The sequence below is a fragment of the Ailuropoda melanoleuca genome, chromosome 4 (genome assembly GCF_002007445.2).
Source record: "Ailuropoda melanoleuca isolate Jingjing chromosome 4, ASM200744v2, whole genome shotgun sequence".
In the NCBI taxonomy this organism is placed as follows: Eukaryota; Metazoa; Chordata; class Mammalia; order Carnivora; family Ursidae; genus Ailuropoda; species Ailuropoda melanoleuca.
This window is the reverse complement of record NC_048221.1, coordinates 115,332,345-115,340,609: the sequence shown is the minus strand read 5'-3', so window position 1 is coordinate 115,340,609 and position 8,265 is coordinate 115,332,345. Positions and strand designations below refer to the sequence as shown.

Sequence of the window (8,265 nt, the reverse complement as noted above, 5' to 3'; positions counted from 1 at the left end):
ATGAATGAATGAATGAATGAATGAATGAATGAATGAGCAGGCCTACTCTAAGCCACGTTGATTTATTTGTTGAAGAAGGGAAAAAGTGAATATTTTTAATCTCCTGTTATCGTCCTACTGTCGGATGGTAATACTGTTTCTTGTCTCACTTTAAAAGCCTTGTGCTTTTTCCCCAACCTCCTTCTTTATGGCCCACTTCTCAGTACTAAAGAAACTCTCCGTTCCAAGCACCAAGGTCACCTCTCAAAGCCTTTATCTCTCCCTTCCACCTTCTCTAATATTGTTCACCCTGCAGGACTCCAATTAAATTCCACTTCATCCAAAAGGTCTTCATGCTTCAACCAACACTCATCCTACTCCCTAGGAACTCCTAACATATTCTTTTCTGTCTTCCCAATTAATCACATATTTCCTAGCATTGTTATTTAACTGTTACATGCATAGTCTTGTCTCACCAACTGAAGGACATTTCTAGAGGTCAGGAATTGTATCTTCTTTCTTTTCCTCTGTATATGCGTGAATACTGAATGAATCGGTAAATGAAGAATACTCTCAGACTATGGCTAAACCTAGTTTCGCATATTAAGTGGGTTCCCACTTACTAAGGAGGATGATAGGTCCTACTTTGGCAAGAGGCTAAAAACCCAAACAATCCACGTGAAAATGGAAATAAAAGCAGGAGAGCCTAATATGGAGGAATCACAGTATTTTAAGAGAAAAAAAACCTGCATAACTTTATTCTTTTGTATGATTTGTGTTTTTAAGAGCATGAAGTTTAGGTAGAAAGAAGAGCATTTTAGAATACTTAAAATTCTGTTACAATTGTTTGATATTTGCGCATTTTTATAAAGCGCATTATTAAGAACGTAGAGCTATTTCAGATCAAAAACCAGTAATGTGGAGAATTCAGGGTGACAGCCCTCTGCAGTTAGGGTGAAGGTAAAATATCAGTAGAGCTTTACTTTAACCCCTTTTTTTGTAAGGATTTGTTGGACTTCCAGAGACAAGGAAAGTTGTGGACTTTCTCTTCCTCACCTTAGAGAACAAATTCCTCTCTTTCATTCCCAGTGAGACTGTTTTACCCATTCAAGCCCCTAACTGCCCTATTTCTGTGTGATTCCTTGCATAGCCTGTGAATTTTCTTTTGAGTTGTCTGTTTTCAGTTAATCGTTCATTTGTCAAGCATAAACTGAGCTCTTACTGGCGACAGACACCGCCCTCTAAATGTCCTTACCGTGCATGGATCTCTCTTTCCTCTTCTATTCCTGACAAACCCTGGTTTTCCCACCTTATCTCCGCCCCTTCTACATACAGCTTATCCCTTCTTTGCTGCATCTCTGCTTTTCCTTAACGGCCCAGCCTTCATTTTCCCCTCTTTTGCTGTCTTTTCCTGAACTTCATCCCATTTTGACATCATTCTTTCATGTGATATAATTACCTCTTAACCATTTTTAATTCTTCTTTCCTCAGCTAGGTTTTGGGTTTCCAAGCACTCTGCCAATTCTTTTCATCCTTCTCTCTTCTCTTGGCCCTAGAATAGGATGTGAATTCATCACACCTTTCAGGAGACAGTGAAAAGGAGTGAGAGTTAGTGGCTGGGGGCCTGAACGCCGTATGACAGCAGAAAGGAAATCCAGGACTGTCCATGGGGCTCACGACACTGTGGTCTTTGGAAGGCTCTGTGTGCATGTGTGCATACAAATGCCTCCGTGCAAAAGGAAACTTAGAACAGAGGAAGTTGTGTCAGGTACATTGATTCAAATGGTATCTTTGTAGGGAAGGACAAAGTATTTAAGTAACATGAAGGTAGCAATAACGAAGACATCTTAACTGTGTAATGTGCCCTGCTGTTTGCAAAGCTTTTCCACTCTTGTTCTCATTTTATCATCATTCTGATTCCATGAGGAATTTATAGATATGAAAACAGAGGCTGAGGGAACAAGTGACTGTTGCAAAATCATAAGTGTTCTTTGGTACAGGGATCAGAGCAGGGGTCCAAGTCTTCAGCCCAGCTTCTTTGATCCAAAGCCTTGTCCTCTCCACTGCAGGTGTTTGTTTGGATTTTTTGGGGGTTGTTTTTGTTTTTGTTTTTTTTTGATAATCAGTGTTCTGTTGTTTTAAGCTCAGGATATATCATTGATGATGAATTTATATTTCACCAACGTATGTATTTATTTCAGCATCATACATATGAACACAATATGCATAGCTGGTCAGTTATTCATTGTTCTGTAACAAACCATCCCCAAAAGTAGTAGCTCAAAACAACAGATGTTTGTTATTTCTCGTGGTTCTGTGTGAGAACTGGGCGGTTCTTCCTTCGTCTACTGGCAGGTTGTCTGGGGCTGAATGGTTGAAGGTGGTGTCACTCCCATGTCTGGGAACTCAACCGGAATGGCTGGAAGGGCCTGTCACCCTCCGTGGGGTCTTTCGTCCTGGGCTTCTCCCGTGATGGCAGAAGTGAGAGGGGAAGTAGCAAAGCCTTAACAGACGGGACTTGGAAGTCACACAGCCTCCCTTCCGCCACATTCTGTTGTTCCGAGCAAGTTGTAGGGTGACCCCTGATTCAAAGATTTGGCAGTAGATTCCACCTCTTGATGGGAGAAACTGCAAAGAATTTGTGGCCATTTTTAACCCACTTTAACATACATTTGACCAAATAGGTGCCCTTTAGGTTTCATTCTCTGATTCTAGAAATTTGCTGTAGTGCTTGCTGCAACTATGGGATTCTTTTCCAAAGACTAATGTTCTTCTGAGCCTGGGGCTCTGCATCCTCAGTTGTAATTCAGGTAACCTGTAGCCGGGCTGCTTTCCCATCAGCAGCGACCTTTCTGCTGCTCCCTTGGCCTGCCAGTGGGAGTGGGCAGTTCACCTGGGGGTGGACACGTGATGTAGGAGCCTCTGAGCACCACTTCAGCTGGGGCGTCATGTAGCTGACCATTCTTTTTAACTCCTCCCCTTAAAGTTGTGACTACCTAGTTAAACTTGGTTTCACAGCGAACGTCACTTTTGGACGCCACAAGACGTGCCTGGTGAAACCAGGTCAGTTTTAAAAACAAACACCAAACGTTCAGAGATGTTGGGTAGAAATTCTCCTCTATAAGGGTTGGTTATGTAATAGTTGCCTGAGAGAAATGGACCCACCACCTGTAGCCGGAGGATAGATTCAGCGTGGGACAGAGGTCTGTGTATCCCATGTTCCCCTTGTCAGCCAGTTCAGACCTCCACGCAGTTGGGCTGTTTCTCAAGAGGATGGCTCCTAATCACTTTTTTTTTCCTCTACATTCCTCTCTCCTTGCTATATCCAGGGTTATGTGCCTAATTTTAGAGGCTTCCCATTGCTTTTATTTTTCATGTCTTTTTAGATACAGGCTGATAGGGCAGACATCAACTAGTTAAAAACCTAGACCATAATACCTCTACCTTATTTCCTCTCACTGGAAGTCAAATGAGTTTTTCAGTACCCTTCTGCCTTTTGATTTGTTACTTAACGGCTTCCATATTTTTATTAAGAACATAAATGAATGTAATATGTTACTGACAGTCACCTCTTTGAAATTTATTTTAATGAGATTTGTCCCAAACTTTTTGTTCTGAAACCATTCTGTGATCAGTTTGTGTGTGTAAATATGCATTCCTTAAAAGTTATTGAGAAAAATCCAATCTGGTTATTTTGAGGTGGAAATCAATGAAGTCATTGTTTATGATGTTCAGACTTAAAATAGGGTTTTTCCTGGGTTGTACACAGTGCAGCCAGCCAGGTTCCCAAGCTCCCTCCTGGCTCCAGCCTCTTTCTGACTAACAGGTCTGATTCTCTTCCAGAACCTATATCCAGAACATTTATATCTCTTGCTTTCTGAGACACTACACTGAAAAACCTGTTTTATTTTTAAATCAAGATTTAGAAGCATTTTTGACTTTTTTTTTCTTATCTGAAGTCATTTAAAAGTTTTAGATGATCTGTTAGCTAAAATGTTGATTAATATGTGACTTTGATCTTTACCAAAAAGTTTAAGACTGTCTTGAGCATATTACATTCTAGGTATGGTTCCACTGGAAATGTAGACAAGCCCAAATCATAGTGTTCCTGCCTCAGGTGGCAGGTTCTATGGCTCTCCTGTTTCAGAAATGGAGCTTGGTGAGCTGGGAAGGGGGTCCTGCTTGGTGAGTGGCAGAGCCAGGGTGTGTGAGCACAGACCACTAGGCCCACTGTCCCCTGTGGTCCCCACCCGCCTGTCCCCACCACTTAGGAAATCTCACACGCCACGTGCTATCCTTCCCTTTGTTACTGTCGTCTGTGAGCAAACATGTGCATGTGAGGAAACGGTCCAGCAGCAAAGGAATACTCCTCCACATGTCACTGGTGCCATGCAGAGAGAGCACACACCTGCAGGTCGGGTGCTGGAATGCAGGCCCACTTCTGCATGAATTTGGACAAGGCTCTTCTATCATCTGGGTCTGTTTTCTTCTCTCAGAGAGAGAATGGGGAAGAGGGATTTGATGATCTCAGAAGTAACTTCTACCTTTAAATTCTTTGACTTTCCCAAGCCCTTGAGAGGGGAAAGAACCCAAGCCCCGGGTGCTAGGAAACTCCTGGGTGAGAAAGAAGGAACATTTTAGAAAATTTCAGGATTCACAAGATAATGGGAGAGATATATGGTTGGCATAGCAATAGGAAAGGAAGAAAGTCTAAACAAAGTCATAAAAAAATTATGTTTGCTTTTTTTTTTTCATTTTCTTTTAAAAAAAAAAAAAACCTTAGGAAAGGCAAAATGAAATAAACTTACAAGACTAGTGATTTAAATCAGGATGATCAGACTGGTTGAATTGTGAAAGCCGGGTGATAATCCAGTAAAGTAGATGACTTGCTGGTCAGTGGCTAATGGAATATTGCTAGCTCCCTTTTTTTTTTTTTCCCCCCCCGCATCTGTAAATAGATAGTCCCTTATACAGCAAGATTGGAGAATATCTGGTCAAAGGCTGAATCCGTAAGAAAGGGGTTTACTCCATTAAATTGCTTTCTAGTAGAATGTGGACATCTCTGCCTGTCAGCCTGCCTTGCTGGGTATCATGGGGGAGGATGTGATGTGTCTCGCATCCTCCTAGCCACACACGCTCACGGCATGAACCACAGCCTGTGCGTGGCTGCTCACTGGCTCCCGGACCACATTTGTACTTGTTTCTCCCCAGCTGTTGCTATTTGGCTTTCCCTGAGGTTTTATTTTTGTTCTCCCTGTCACTCTTTATTCAGCTCCTCCATATTCTTACTGCATTTTTCTGTATTTTACTGTAACTTGTGTACACACACAGACACCCACACATAGCGTTATATGGGTGGAAGAGCATTAGATTCTCTGTTCCTGACTTTATGAGTGGACCATTTCTTTCTGTGACTCTTAAAATAAAAAAAAAAAAAAAACGATCTACGGAATTAAATTCCCCTGTTCTTTGTTTGATCCTCAGTTTTATTTCTCTAAGACATTGACCTTAGAAGACAATTTCCCACTCATACTTTGTCATAACAGCTTGAAACACTGCAATTCCAGGAAGGGAAATAAGATAAAAGGAAGGATGCCAACCCCATCGTATCTGAAGGATACAGCAGATATACAGCCTATGACCAGAACAAAAGGCATAAATTTCCCTTACTTTCACTGTAACATCTAGATGTTTGTATCCCTCTGCTTCAGGTTGAGAATCTAGGACGCTTAGTTCCCATTCCTCAATCTTTGTTCCTCTGTGCTCTCGAGAAAAATCCGTCTCGTTGGTGCTACATTGTATTATGATAATAGACTTTTAGTGGATTGCTATCACCCTGTTTCTTCTGAAGAGATGCAGATCGTTAGAGAAGGGGCTTGCTTTCTGGGGTTCCAGAATTCATAGTCTGGTATTGACTATACCAGACGAGACTATCAGAATGGAGTCTTCGGCGGGTTGCCCCTTTCCTTCAGAAGCACTTGAGTTCAATAAAAATTAATTTAACCACAAAGCTACAGTGAGTAAAAACAAGGTGCAGCTTTGAAAATGTCAGCTGTCAAAGATTCATTGAAGGCCTCGTGGAAGACGGAGAACACGGGGCCTGGTTTGGTGTGGGACATGGTGATGAACAAGATACAGCCCAGGCTTGAAGGAACTCAACACCTTACAGACATAAGCTCTGCCGGTTTCAAAAAAGGTCCAGACTTTTGGAAGGTAATAAGAAGGGAATACACAGAGAGTGATCTGCCTTCAAGAAAAGAATGGATTAACAGACTGGCTTTCTACCAAATAATGGAACTGAATTTAAGAAAAAGCTGTAAAGTAATTTGCCAGCTGTAGCTCCAAACTCAGAAATCAAGGGCATCAAAAAGCACACATACAGAAAAGCTGATTATAATTTTTCATATCCCTCCCTCTTTGCCTGTAGTTTTAAATCTTGGGATCATATAATTCCCGCGTCACTGGGCACACAGTGGATTTTCTTACACGTCTGTCCACTTCTGAGTAATAGTTCTGTAGTGACAATGTTAGGAGTCCTTTAGCTTCCTGTTTGCTAGTGACTGATCTTTCCAAAGCTCCTCAGCCAACTATCTCCAGAGACTAAGTCCATCATTATGCTAGTCAAAGCATCCAGGATGGTGTTGGGAGGTGGGAGTGGTGGATGGGAAGATTTTACAAGAGCCAGGAACATAGAGGGCAAGACTCTCAACACAGTACACATCAGCCCCACCAGACACATGTGTCAAAGCCGGAAACTTCCTGAGGGTGGCTTGGAACCGATAGGTCCCTTCTCAGAGCTCAGAGAGCACTCTAGCTCTTCTCTGAGACAGTGTTAAGTTCTTTAGATCATCAGATGGTATTTATTATAGATGCATATGCTTTTAACTTTGTGCTAGGTAACTAAGTTGCTTGTATCATGCCTGTTCAAGCTAGCCAGTGGAGATTGTGCCCGAATAGGCATTTTCAAAAGGACTTCATCAAATTAAGAGCCTTGTAATTAATTATCATATCCATCTGTTCCCAAGACATTGTCTCAAAGAAGACGGCACTTAATAACATTTTTTTTTTTGGTAAGATTAGTCTGTTAGGACAGATTTCTCTAATTCAGTTCACTTTTTTGGATGTTCTCATGAATTTGGATAATTTATCCAGCTGCTTTTTGGGAATATATAAAATTATACAATATGTAAAATATGCATTAGCATAGCACAGATCTGAAACATTCCTGACTCTTGACATGCTATCATGGTAGCATTCTCTCTGTTTTTAAACACATCCAGAAAAAAATTTGGAAGTATATTTGAAGTCCTTCTTTCTCAACTAAGAAAAGAACATCTATTCCGTTGCCCTCTGCCACAGTAATTCTTGGCCCAAAAGAGCAAGTCAACTCATAACTAAAAAAGCCAGAGTCTATATTAAACTCTGATGTTTTTAAAACAAAATAATTTTAGGAATTCCATGTTGTTATTGGACTTATCCCCAGATTGAAGAAAATATGCTTTCCTAGAAGTAAAGCCTTGTCCATGGAGATGAACTATCTCCCTGGTACAGAGTTTAATTTGTCAATAATTCACTTCAGATGTGTAAGCCCTGTTCTTTCCATACTAGTGCTTTACGCCTGTTGTGTTTTGCCATGAAAATGACCGGAATCCAGTCTTTTGTATTTGTTTAAGTCCTGAAAAACAAAGATGAAGGCTTTTTTTGAGTGGCTTACAATTTGGCCTGGCCGTCACCAGACACTGAATACCTGGCCCTCTGACTCTCACTGAAAGAAAGAAACTCAACTGAAGTCCGTAAGACTCAGAAAGCAGACTCCACTGCATGGGTAATATTGAACCTCAGAGGACTTTCCCCACCCACCTCATTTGATATTATCATCATCATGATGCAGGCAAATAGAACAGCTCCAGACAGTTCTGCAAAAATGTTTTGTGAAGTTAAACACGTAACTAATAAGCAAGTCTAAAATGTTAGAAATCCTCCTTCCTCTGGAAATGCCCAAAGCAACCACGATTTCATGGATTGTATTTTACTGTTCATTTGCACCTGTGCATTGGATGTAAGTGACAAGGCTTCTCGTTGTGTGGACACAGTTTGCAGAGACTTCAGGGTTATATTTGCCCAGTAGACATTTAACTGCTTAACTGCAGGAAGGGGAAGGCAAAGACATCTTGTTTCTCTCGAACACTTAATCTGTGAATGTATCACACAGACAAGTGCATCTTAAATTGCCCTTTCCTGACTTTGCCTTTTTTTTTTTTTTTTTTTTTTTTTTTTTTTGGAAAA

General features: G+C 41.1%; 1 protein-coding gene across 1 annotated transcript in view; it reads left to right on the top strand.

Annotated features, from left to right (window-relative positions):
* The window catches only part of CRIM1 (cysteine rich transmembrane BMP regulator 1), a 108,876-nt gene that overhangs the window by 35,548 nt on the left and 65,063 nt on the right, over positions 1-8,265 (top strand). The gene's annotated exons all lie outside the window — the stretch shown is intronic.